General features: G+C 41.8%; 1 non-coding gene across 1 annotated transcript; it reads right to left on the reverse strand.

The window, feature by feature from the left end:
• Window positions 1-7,407: 7,407 nt before the first annotated feature.
• Window positions 7,408-7,514, reverse strand: LOC122641215. Its single transcript, XR_006329863.1, has one exon. It is a non-coding gene; the product is annotated as a small nucleolar RNA R71 (small nucleolar RNA).
• Window positions 7,515-13,797: the final 6,283 nt, after the last annotated feature.

Genomic DNA, 13,797 nt, shown 5'->3' on the forward strand with positions numbered 1-13,797 from the left:
TATTTCATCATGGCATATACTTAAAATGCGCTCATATAATATTCTAGATTATTTGTTTATATCCAGCAAGAAAGGAAAAAGATCCAATGGTCATTATTGGAAATCTTGCTGTAACTAATGTTCTATTTGCCGTCAATCTGTTTTTGTGTACTTGTCTAGCTTCTCGTCGTCCACGGGAGATAGTTCTAGCCTTAAAAAAAGTTTTCTCATATTATGAAATGACAAGAAAATTGTTAGATTTTCCTTCTTGATAAGCCTAGAACATAGTTATCATTGAGCTCTGTAGAGAGATGATGTTGCCTATGCACATTATCGAGTGAATATAATTTCCTCTGGAGTAGGCGATCATAATGTTAATCATAGGTTAATAAAACTAATTAGGGGGAATCTTTTGTTGATAAATACTCTTCCCAAAGTTTTAAGCAAAGGAAACCCAGAGGAGTTTAGATACTTAAGAATGCATGTTCTAGAGTTTGCACACCGCATTTAACGGTGAGGAAAAGAATCAAATGAGTATTTCTATCAATTCTACCTTGTGAACAAGAAGAAAGAAAGAAGGAAAGACTGACTAGAGACTCCTTAAAATCGGTTAGGTGTGAAGAGTCTAAATAGTATCTTTGATGGCGGATATGTTTCTAGTTCTGTTTCAAAAGTTGGAATGGAACCTGCATCTGGCTTATCACCAACAAACTCTGTTGTTTGTCTTGCTAATGCTTTGGTGGAGATTGAATCAAAGGAGAGAAAGGTAGGAGAAATAAGGGGAGGAATTATTCCAGATAACAAAGAAGTTGAGGGCTTTAAATTCGCTCGAATTATATCCTACTTTGGATGTCGAGTCATCAATACTGGTAGAAGAAAACCATGCCCAACCCAGCCCGATCGCTTATCATCTTAACCCATCACAACCCAGCCCAACCTCACCTCAACCTAGCTCAATCCCATATCATCTTAACCCAACCCAACTTCACCTCATCCAACTCTTCCCAATCCAATCCTACCCACCAGAGTCTATCACACCCCCATCTCTAGATCAGGGCCACATGACGGGAATACCCTACTATTCCATACCAAACCACAAGATCGACACTTTACTGTGTCATGTACACTACTCGGTTTCTCATTCAAAGAATCAGAAAGAAACTGAGTTGCATCAAAAAGTAATGAAGATAATATATATATATATATATATTAGGGAATTCTAGCTGATACCATATTCATATAGATCGGTTTAATCCAAGTTTCCAAGTTACCAGCATATCACAAGTACTAATATAAAGTCTAAAGTATAAAGGAATGTAACAAATTCCAAATGCCATTAATTACAATCATCCACGAGTTTCCAGACCAAATATCATAATATCTAAAATCTCTGGGCCAAAGCCCGATCTATTGTGCTTCATGAGAACACTCATCATAGATGTAATCGGGTCCCTGCTCCATCTCTGGCTGGGCAATCCAAACCTCGTAGTCTTCACCAAAATGATATGCTGAATCAATCTTAGCTGGGTCCGCCACTCCTGCATTCATATCTAAAAACAAAGATTCCTGAGGGATGAGCTTTCACAAGCACAACAAATAAATGAAACCATACACAACCATACATCAATAGATACAATAACACAGCATGTTAAAAGTATGCACATCACATATGATGCATGAATGCATTTGTTCATTTTTCCCTTAACAACGAGATCTTAAGTCGGGTCAAGTACTACAATAACATAGGTAGCATCGTTGGCAACAGTGCCATAAACCGAATGGCATTCTGACCATGTCAAACCCATGCTACGATGGAAGCCTGCGAGACCAGACCCCCTCATCGGGTTGTCCGTAAACCCCCGATACAAACCCCGTCTTGGTGCCTAGCCCGATATGCAATCGGTGCCTGAACTTTACAGTCGGCTACCCCGAAATACGGTCACGACCCATGGGCTTGCCCGACACTTAAACCCCTGTCAGTAAGGGTCGTAGTACTGGGTTAGTTACATCATAGCCAGCAAACAACTATTGAAATGCATATAAATATATATAGCCACACGTGGGTGTAGTCTAGAGGTAGAGTCCATAGTGCCATACTCGGAGGCCGACTATCCTCTCGCCCTCTAGCTTACATCCACACATGGTAACATTACGACAGGTGTGATATCGATGTAACGGTCGGCCGGTCACCACCCGATATCAAACCATCATTTACACGTCACAGATTTTCACATTTATAGAACTCTCCTCACCATACTCTTATGATAATCCCAAGCCCAACACCTACTTAGGGCACTTGAGTTCTGATACACCATGTTTTATCTATCTTATCCCTACATGACCCGTGGACCGACTTGGGTTACAAGTAACCAGCCCTTGGCCAGAAAAATGGGGGCTATGGATGAAATGGTTATGCAGACCTAGACACGTCAGCAAAGTCAGTTGGGAACCTCCAAGTGGGTCTAGGCTAATAACCGTAATTCACGTGCATGAAGATGGAAGATCTTGAGATATGAGGGGAGTATCCCCCTTTTTTGCAAGGGTTTCCTAATCCGAGCATACGGGGGACCACCTTACCAGAAAGGAAAGCCCTCTGGCGGATCCAAGAGATACCATATGAAAGGGATTGAGAAAGAACTTGTATAAATAAAGGTCCTGGCACCCATGTAAGTCATTTTTCAATCAATAGAGAAATCAAGAAATTGTAGACGCTGAATTTTGTCACTCCCCAGCGATGACGACAATCGGACGTGAAAGACTGACAATGCCCTTTAAATACTCCTTTCCTTCGGGGTAACTCGGACACCCCCTGTTCCATTTTGTTTCCACCCGTGGTCCCCCCGTATTCTCGGAATGACCCCCCATTCCACACCCACGCTTAAAGCCCTTACCCAGTGGTTTCGAGCCTGGGCACGGCGCCGCTTGGCAGCGCCGTAGCCAGGGAAATCTCCCCCTCCGCGGTGCCGCTAGGGTACCCAAAATGAGTTTTTTTCCATCCGGCAGCGCCGCCAAAACCCCCGTGGCGCTACTAGAAGGATTTTTGCCTATAAATAGCCCCTCACCCCTCATTTCAACAAGGTCTCAAGTTGAGGAGAAGGGGGACCCTTTGAGCTCCAGTTTTCCAGTTTTTTAGTTTTTTTCCTTTTTCCTAGTTTCGAGGCCTTGCCCCTGTCCAATTTTGAGCCTTCGAGCCTAGTCCCTCTGTCTAGAGTTCGGGTCCTCTAGACCCACCTTTCCTAACCCGGTTTTGTCCAAAACCTCGAAGTCTCCCATGGCCTAGTCAACTTGCCCGATGTCTTAATCCCCAATTTTCGAAGTGTTTTTCCACGTCGTTATTCTGTCTGAGATCCTAATATCCGACGCCCGTGCGCCATTACTCTGCCCAATATTTGAAGAAGCTTAGTTTCCAAAGCTTTCTGACGCTGTTATTCTGTCCGAGGTCCTAGTATCCGACGCTCGTGCACTGTTACTCTTCCCGATATTTGAAGAAGCTTAGTTTTGGAAGCTCTCTGACACCGTTGTTCTTTCCGAGGCTCAGCACCCGACACCCGTACACCGTTATGCTGCCTGACATTCGGGTAAGTACTCCCCAAATATTTTTTTGACGCCGTTATTCTGCCTTATATCCAGGTAACTACTTTCTGATGCCGTTACTCTATCTGACGAAGGACAAAGCCAGTCTTTTGCCTCCACCTGAGCTGGGGGACGCGATTCGTTCCGAATATCTGCATTGGTTTAAACCCATACAGGTATTTAATTCTTTCATCCCACTTCAATTCCGTAGCAATGTAGACTTTTAAATTATAATTGCGTAGTGTACAGTAGTTAATTTAATTAAGCAGTTTGCGCATCATTCTAGCCGTACATGTGGGAATAGGACATTTATGAAGGAAGAATATTTGAAAACCAACGTCAAGTAGAACGATCGGTTTTACCGGGCGAGGTAGGTGTCTAACACCTTCCCACTCTCGTAACCTGATCACTTACCCTGAATCTCTCACCAGAACAAAGTCCCGTAGCCCTTCACTGGGCTACACCATGGGTCCTAGGCCCTAATCCTAGGTAGCGACTCCATTTCATTTAATTGTACAACCCCCATCCCCTGATAAATCATAATCATTTGAGAAGACACATTCCTTCTCTCTCTCCAACTGAGGAGCATAACCCCAAACCGATTCTGAGCCAAGTGCGCAGGGGGGGTGACACCAAACCCCTTCACGTGTGGTTCCCAGAAAGGAACGGATCCTCACAGAAACATTAAAGAGTAGTCTTCGTTTTCTAGAATCTTTTCTAGCCCAGGCTAGCTTATAAGTTGCAGTGCTTGAGAGTCTCCCTCAAGCAACATTCTTTGTGCAACATTCTTTGGCGCCGTCTATGGGAAGCGAAGAACAGAAACCTACGAAGATTCCACCATGACGAATACCCGAAATCAATCGAAGATTTCTCAGGCCACCGTAGCCGCTGTGGAGCCGTCGCTCCAACCTTCGCCCCTACCACCGCTCAGGGAGGAGCTTTGGGCCGACCTGCGGGCTCTCGCTAGGAAGTAGAGGATCTGATCCTTGAAGTGAATGAATCACAGCAGGAGGAGTCTCATCCGAGGCTCCCTGGAGACCCGTCATGGTACATGACGGTGGAACAGTTCGACGCACTGCAGGCTCGATGGCAGGACAAGATGGAACAGATGGTGGAGCTGCAACGCAATTTCTTACAAGGGATCTAGGTACCCCCACGTCCACTACAGGACCGGGAAAGAACTCTTTCCCTTGAGAACAGTAAAAACCACATCAATGTAAATAACACTCGACGGAAGGACAAAGAAATACAGGGGAACGACAATCACCAAGGTTCCCAGATGACCAAAGTCAAACAAGCTCTAACGACAAGGTATTGTAGCTATTGATGAACACATTTATGTGTGAAATTATCCCATTTAATTCTGCATTTTATCTGCTTAGAATGGAGCTACCTTGGGTATTTTTTGTCTTTTTCAGGGTACAGGGGTATTTTTGGCATATGGGAATAATTGGAAAAAAAATGCATTTTCAGAGACTAAATTGAGAAAACCAGGTTGGAGGAGTTCAGTGCTACATAGGCACCAGGCTACCCATGGATCGACTCATAGGTTATCAAGGGCGAGATTGGAAGATGTTTCACTAAAGACCTAGGGGTATAACTGTAATTTCAGAAAATTAGGGCATCTTCAGAAGATATCCGACCTTGGGTTCATATCGTCCAAAAAGTTAACTAGAGCAACTTTAATTCTCGGGCTGGATCCACCCGGGGCCAAGATAGAGAGATATTCTCAAAAAGAGAATTTTAATCAAATTTATAATCTACATTAAACTCTCTCTCTCCTCTCTAATATATCTCTCTCATTTAGTATGGTTTAATCTATCTCTCCAACTTCAATTTTCTCTCCTTCTCCCTCTCAAATCCTTAATGGGTCCTACCATTCCTAATTATATTTCACTTCTCTCTCCCTCCTCTTATATCTATTCTATCCAAATCCCTCACGGATTCGGGATATCCATCATTCTTTCTATCTCTCGTGCTGTCCTTTTTTTTCTTCTTTCTTTTTTTTATATTAAATCTCTTATAGATACATAAATCCACGGACAGATTGCCATTCAAGGCGATCCCATTCGATTCTATAGCCATTAGCCGTGCCCTCTTCTCTTCTTCTTCTTCTTATTTCATCTTTCTTCTTTTGTTTCTTTTTTTGTTTTATTTTTGGATCTTGGGTTTGGCAAGAAAGAGAGGAGGAAGATCACTGTTCCAGCTTCATGGATCATCATCACCATTGCTGTCCTTTGTCGCCTTCCACCATGATTGGCTAAGTTCTTTCTATCTTTAGGTGTGGATGAACTACGGTGTTTGTTATTTAAAAATTCTAGTTTGTATGCTTGATTGCTTGATGTTGAGACCCCATCCCTATTTGGATGACTTTAATTGATGTATTTAGTAGAAAAATTTTGTTTCTGTGATTTATTATTTTTCATTCAAGCAATGGTATTTTGTTCTTATGTGGTTGTACCGATGATGGATTATAGCTGAACGAACTAAGCGTACCAAGCCCTATAAGCGAAGGACGATAGTACTCGTCAAGATAGTCCATACCTAGATGGAACCCTACACTCTATGGTATTATTAGGCCTGTGGTTATAATAAATCGATGCATGCAACTGAATTGAATAGCAACCCATTGGGAATTCGAACCCTAAAGATAGTCTTCTCCCGTATTTGCACAGCGTTGTTAGTTTAGAGTTGTTTCTTTTGTTCTTAGTTTAAAATCAGATTTATTGTATTTTAATTTTCATCACTTTCATCTTAGTAATTTAGCCTTCCAGTTCCCTGTAGATTGACCCCTTACTTGCTACTTGCTAGATTAGTTTAGGGTTTTATTTTTGACCGATTAACGACACGATCAAATTTTGGCGCCGTTGCCAGGGAACTGAAGCACGGTTGCTAGGATTGATTGAGTTGTTTTGTGTTACTTTGTTTTAATTTTAATTTTATAATTGCAAAATTTTTATTTTTATTTATAATCTCTTTATTAGGTTAATTTTAGTATACCTAACATTCTCTGTGTTTGTGCAGGAAGCCGAGTAGATCGAGTAGGATAAGCTGTCCGTTTGGTTTACTTTTAATTCCTAGACTTTATGTAATTTGGGTTATTTTATGTAATTTTTTTATTTTATTCCAGTGTTAGATTGGGTGTTTAGGTTTAACTTTAATTCCCCCAACCCCTTAAGCTCATATGTGTAATCGTTCATCGGGGGTAGCACATGGAATTGCGCAACCGCCAACACCAGGTAAGTATTTTCGTCAGTTTTAAATTAGTTTTCTTTTTAGTTCTGATTTTTATTTTTATTAATTATTTTTATTAGTTATCACGTTTTAAATTACTAGTTTTAATTTTTGTTTAATTAGCACGTTCAACCTGTGTTGTGCTTTATGCATGGTCGACGTTCTTTGCACCCCAACCTGACTGCCCTTGACTTCGAAATAGAGCAATTTGTGGTTAGACCTAAGAATAATAGTAATAAAATGGGTGACAAAAACCAGCCAAGAAGGCCGCTGAGTGAGCACTTCACTCCAACTGCCTATACCCCTGCATCTTGTATTCAGCTGCCTGCCATTCAGGCTGCTCAATATGAGATCAAGTCCAGCATCATACAGATGTTACCATCCTATTATGGACTTGCTAATGAGGAGCTTTACAAGCATCTTGATGCGTTCTTAGAGGTGTGCTCTACATTCAAAATCCAAAACCTCTTTGAAGATGCCCTAAAGTTACTCCTATTCCCATTCTCTTTAAAGGACAAAGCCAAACATTGGCTTCATTCCCTAGATTCGCTTAGGATTACTATATGGGCGGGGATGCAGCAGGAATTTCTAAAAAAATTCTTTCCCATTGGCTGGACTAATAGCCTTAGATGAGCCATTACTAGTTTCTCCCAATTAGAGGGCGAACAATTTCATGAAGTGTGGGAGAGGCTCAAGGAATTACTTAGGAAATGCCCCCACCACGCTGTCCCGAAATGGCAGTTAGTCCAGTGTTTTTATGATGGCCTCAATGACCGATATAGGCAGATGGTAGACTCCTCTTGTGGTGGAACATTTATGCACAAGAATGAGACGGAAGCATGGGATCTTTTTGAAACCCTAAGTGAGAATTCCCAACATCATGCTTCAGCCTCTCGGACTGAGATTCCACACATTGGGCAACCAAAGAAAGATGGTCCCTATGAGATCAATCCAACTATAGAGATGACTACTAAGGTTGATATGTTGTCCAAGAAATTGGACTATTTGATGTCTATAGGGCAGCATTCTAAGTCCCCTTTTCCAATGAGTTTCCCTCCACCCAATCAAACTGAAACCTGTGCCTTATGTGCTAGCCCTAGTCATTATGTGACGAACTGTCCTTCGGCTGCACAATACCTTGAATTTGTTCAAGAACAGGTATAAGTGGCTCAAGGTTTTCCTAAATCGGGTAATGATCCTTTTTCCAACACCTATAACCCGGGATGGCGAAACCACCCTAACTTTTCATGGAGAAATTCAGTACCTAATAACCCTCCAAACCCACCATATAGGCCACCATTTAATGTTCAATCTAATGCTTATAGGGGTGGATAACCACCATATCCTCAACCCCAACAGAATCAATCCTTTGAGGAAAATGTGCTAAAAGGATTAAGTGGACTTGAGCAGAACACACAGCTGCTACACTCACATACTCAGTCTATTAATAAGCTAGAGAACCAACTAGGTCAACTAGCTGATGCTATAAGCAGGAGGGAGGCTGGCCAATTGCCAAGTCAGCCAATAGGTAACCCAAACAATCAAATGGGTCTAGGGAAAGAACAAGTCCAATCAGTCACAATCCTAAGGAGCGGAAAAAGGGTGGAAAAATCTGATACACCCTTAGCCACTAATGAGACGTTGCCTACTAAGTCTCAAAGCCGAGAAGAGGCTGAATCAACCTTAGAGAATTCTTCTGGTGGTGGAGAAACCCATGAGTCCATTACTGAAACACCGCCTATGAAAAACACTCATCAATTCCCAAGGAAGGGCTGCACATTCCTATTGTGGAGGGACCATCATCTGACTCTTATATTCCAAAGGTCCCTTTTCCCCAAGACCTTCAGACATCAGCCCCAGACTATTTGGATAAAAAGGGTGCAAAGATGCAAGAGATGATAGACTTGTTCCAACAAGTTCGCATCAATCTCCCCCTTTTGGATGCTATCAAGCAAGTTCCTGCTTACGCTAAATTTCTAAAAGACCTCTGCACCCAAAAGCGTAAGTTAAGAACTCAAATCCCTAAGACCGTCCATTTGACTGAACAGGTCAGCTCTATAATTTCCAACCACCTACCCCCTAAGCTTAAGGATCCAGGTGCGCCTCTTATTTCCTGCATCATTGGAGATCTCTCCATAAGTAGGGCATTACTTGATTTAGGGGTTAGTGTGAATATTTTGCCTAGTTCAATTTATGACAAATTTGGTTTAGGAGATTTGAAACCCACTGAGGTCATCCTTCAGTTAGCTGATCGTTCAATCCAAACACCTCGTGGGTTGTTAGAAGATGTTTTAGTGAAGGTGGAAGAATTGTACTTTCCTGTGGACTTCCTTGTCCTAGATATGGATACAGCCACCACAACCAAGCCTCCCCCTATCATTTTAGGATGCCCCTTCTTAGCTACTGTGAATGCTTGCATAAATTGTAGATCGGGTGCCATGGACATCTCTTTTGGGAATAAGAAGCTTAGGCTAAACATTTTCAATGCATCCTTGGGTTCCATTCGAGAGGAAGAGTGTTTTGCATTGGATTTATTAGATGAAATTGTGGCTGATCACACTTCACACATGCTTAGTGATGACCCTTTCCAGCACCATGGAGATGAGTCTAAGGCATACACTAAAGAGGTGCATATTTTACTAGATTCCTCACCCTCTTTAGAACAGCCACCCTGGACAGTTAGGTTTGAGCCGCTTCCTCCTTTGGTTACATCTCCCCAACCTTCTTCTAAACCGACTCCTTGGTATGATTTGATCCTTGACCCTCCGTGAGTCAGTCTGACGTTTGGCTGAAGACGTTAAACTTAGCGCTCTTGGGAGGCAACCCACTATTTTTTTTTCTTTCTTTTGTACTTTTGTTTTTGTGTTTGTTTGTTTTTGTTTTATTTTTAGGTAGCTGCTACTGATTGCTAGATGCACTATTCTGCCATGTATTGCTAATTTCTGGTACACTCCTTCCCTTATCCCTATTTTTATTCTTCTGTATGCATTGAGGACACTGCATACTTTAAGTGTGGGGGGGGGGGTGTGAGACCGATTGGCAGATTTTTATTTGTGGGCTTCTGGTAAGTTTTACATGTCTCTCTGTTATTTTGATGCGAAACACGAGAGAGAGAAACTTAGGAACCCTAATCTGAAATAATGAAAACCCTGTTGAGAGGACAGCAGCTAGTATGTATCCTAAGGTGGGTTTTGACTCAGACAATAAGAGCCCCATTTTGTCGAAGGGACAGACCACTTGACTATCTTGTGTTTCTTTGAGCTTTTGATTAGGAGCTGAGACCAAGTTTAGTTTTGGCGTGACATATAAAAAAATAAAAAAAAATCATGAAAGTTTGTTTTGTTGCTTCAACTTAGTAACCGGGGCATCTAGGCCACAAGCCCAGAGTCTCACGTAAAACGGTTGGATTATTATTACTTGTATTCTTGAATCCAGTTCGGGCTTGTAGCCTTTTTGGTTCGAGTGAATAAGCCCGAGGAGTGTTTCACACTCAATCCCCTAAAGCCATCTGGCTTGGGAGTGGTTGGCTTAAAGCTCATTACATGAGCCTTCTCGAAAGCTTAAAAAGCCAGAACATTGCACGGATCTGAGAATCATGTAATTAAAAAAAAAAAAAAAAAAAAAAAAGAGGAAATAAATAAAAGTAAGAGTTGAATTCCTTGGAGTTAGACAAGGCACTCCGTCTCAGGAAGCGAGGTGACTTGATCGACACTCCTTGGGGTGAAACCTCTGAAAAGGAACTCTAGCATCACTATCCTTGTGGATATATGTAAGAAACAAAGCTACCAAGTAGCTCGGGTGTCTTGTGTAGTGACCCTGCATGGCATTTGAGGAACAATAGTGGAGTAACAAATGGAGTTCATTGTTTAAAAAAAAAAAAAAAATGTCATTGCCTTGGTACAATTGTATGGTCAAAAATGCTCTGAAGCCTAAAGTCCTTGGTGCCCTTGACGTCATGAGTGGTCTTACCTTAAGTAAGGTGGTGTTTGGCAGATATGGAGAGACTCCCTAATTAGGATGTGTACCTGTTGCTAGAATCAATATTGGGTAATAAGAGCTCAAGTAGAGCATCTTAGTTTCGGGTTCGGTGTGTGCTTCTTACCCATTGTCAAAATTTAAATTTGCATTCATGAATTTTGTGTGTATATTCCTTGCAAACACTCACGAGATAAAACTCGTCAACTAGGGGTAACCTAGGGGTTTAAAGGCTTGTTGGACACATGCTAAGTGCAACCGTGATTCCTACGAAAGTGAGTTAGGTTTTTTTTATTTTCTTTTTGCTCGAGGACTAGCAAAATCTAAGTGTGGGGGTATTTGATGAACACATTTATGTGTGAAATTATCCCATTTAATTCTGCATTTTATTTGCTTAGAATGGAGCTACCTTGGGTATTTTCTGTCTTTTTCAGGGTACAGGGGTATTTTTGGCATATAGGAATAATTAGAGAAAAAGTGCATTTTCAGAGACTAAATTGAGAAAACCAGGTTAGAGGAGTTTAGTGCTACATAGGCACCAGGCTACCCATGGATCGACTCATAGGTTATCAAGGGCGAGATGGAAAGACGTTTCACTGAAGACCCAGGGGCAAAACTATAATTTCAAAAAATTAGGGCATCTTCAGAAGATATCCGACCTTGGGTTCATATCGTCCAAAAAATTAATTGGAGCAACTTTAATTCTTGAACTGGATCCACCCGGGGCCAGGAAAGAGAGATATTCTCAAAAAGAGAATTTTAATCAAATTTATAATCTACATTAAACTCTCTCTCTCCTCTTTGATATATCTCTCTCATTTAGTACGGTTTAATCTATCTCTCCAACTTCAATTTTCTCTCCTTCTCCCTCTCAAATCCTTAATGGGGGGACCATTCCTAATTATATTTCACTTCTCTCTCCCTCCTCTTATATCTATTCTATCCAAATCCCTCACGGATTCGGGATATCCATCATTCTTTCTATCTCTTGTGCTTTCCTTTTTTTTTTCTTCTTTCTTTTTTTTATATTAAATCTCTTATAGATATATAAACCCACGGACAGATTGCCATTCAAGGCGATCCCATTCGATTCTATAGCCATTAGCCATGCCCTCTTCTCTACTTCTTCTGATTTCATCTTCTTTCTTTTATTTCTTTTTTTGTTTTATTTTTGGATCTTGGGTTTGGTAAGAAGGAGATGAGGAAGATCACCGTTCCAGCTTCATGGATCATCATCACCATTGCTGTCTTTTGTCGCCTTCCACCATGATTGGCTAAGTTCTTTCTATCTTTAGGTGTAGATGATCTAATGGTGTTTGTTATTTAAAATTTTGGTTTGTATGCTTGATTGCTTGATGTTGAGACCCCATCCCTATTTGGATGACTTTAATTGATGTATTTAGTAGAAAAATTTTGTTTCTGTGATTTATTATTTTTCATTCAAGCAATGGTATTTTGTTCTTATGTGGTTGTACCGATGATGGATTATAGCTGAACGAACTAAGCGTGCCAAGCCCTATAAGCGAAGGACGATAGTACTTGTCAAGATAGTCCACACCTATGAGGAACCCTACACTCTATGGTATTATTAGGCCTGTGGTTATAATAAACCGAAGCATTCAACTGAATTGAATAGCAACCCATTGGAGATTCGAACCCTAAAGATAGTCTTCTCCCATATTTACACAGCATTGTTAGTTTAGAGTTGTTTCTTTTGTTCTTAGTTTAAAATCAGATTTATTGCATTTTAATTTTCTTCACTTTCATCTTAGTAATTTAGCCTTCCAGTTCCCCGTAGATCGACCCCTTACTTGCTACTTGCTAGATTAGTTTAGGGTTTTATTTTTGACCGGTTAACGACACGATCAGCTATAAGATCAAATTCAGGAGGTCATAAGAGGAAAGAACCTAGCCCCAAATCATGACTTTCACTTTAGTACCAATCTGGCATTTACAGACAAGATCTGGGCAGAACCTTTGCCGAAGGGATTGAAGATGCCGACTGTTGAGAAGTACGCAGGCACGATGGATCCAGAAGATCACCTAGAAACTCTTAAGTCCTTGATGTTCTTTCAAGGTGCCTCAGACACAATAATGTGTAGGGCGTTCCCCTCTACCTTGAAGGGGGTGGCAAGACAATGGTTTTTGTGCCTCCGGCAGCACTTCCTGACCAACTTTGTGGAGCTCGGGCGGGTCTTTCTGGCCCACTTCGTAAGTAGTAGGATTCACAAAAAGACAGCCGCCAATCTCTTGGCTATAAAGTAGCGCCCCGATGAGTCAATCAGGGACTTTCTCACAAGGTTCAACAAGGAAGCCCTGGAGGCGTAAAACTTGGATCAGATCGTGAAGTCTCAGGTTTTACACAACGGCATCCGGGATGTCGAGTTGAAGAAATCCCTAATCATGGACGAACTGGGGGATCTGTATGAACTTTTCTCACGCTGCGAGAAATACATCAATCTAGCCGAAGTTCTGGTGGGCGAGCAAGAAACAGAAGGTAAACCTAAGAAGAAGGGTCAAGAAAAGAAAGACGTCTAGGTTGGGGAGAGTGGTTCAAAGCACAATAAAGAATAGAAAGAAGGAAAGAGGAAGCGAAATGACAAGGCTTGGGTTGCCAAGAGTGACGCAGGCCCAGAACCAGTTTACGCGGCTCTCACACACAACTACGTGTATATCTTGAATGAGATAACGGACCAGGTGACCTTGCGTTGGCCTGCTAAGATGGTCAAATCCGCACACGAGTGCAATAAGAGCAAATACTACCGATTTCATCAAGACTATGGTCATGATACCGAGGATTGTAGGCAATTAAAGGATGAGATCGAAGCCCTCATCCAGAGGGGCCGTCTTAGCCAATTTGTCAAGAAAGATGGCAATGAGAGGAGGCAGGAGTATTGTCCCTGGGAGCCCGAGGTGAAGGCCAAATCACTTACTCGGTTAGACAGGGAAGACCGAGCAAGAGGGAAACAACACACCGAGAATGCCCCCATGAGGGAAACTTCCACAATATGTGGGGGCCCAGGACTAGGAGGCGAA

The sequence above is a fragment of the Telopea speciosissima genome, chromosome 9 (genome assembly GCF_018873765.1).
Source record: "Telopea speciosissima isolate NSW1024214 ecotype Mountain lineage chromosome 9, Tspe_v1, whole genome shotgun sequence".
NCBI classification, from domain to species: domain Eukaryota; kingdom Viridiplantae; phylum Streptophyta; class Magnoliopsida; order Proteales; family Proteaceae; genus Telopea; species Telopea speciosissima.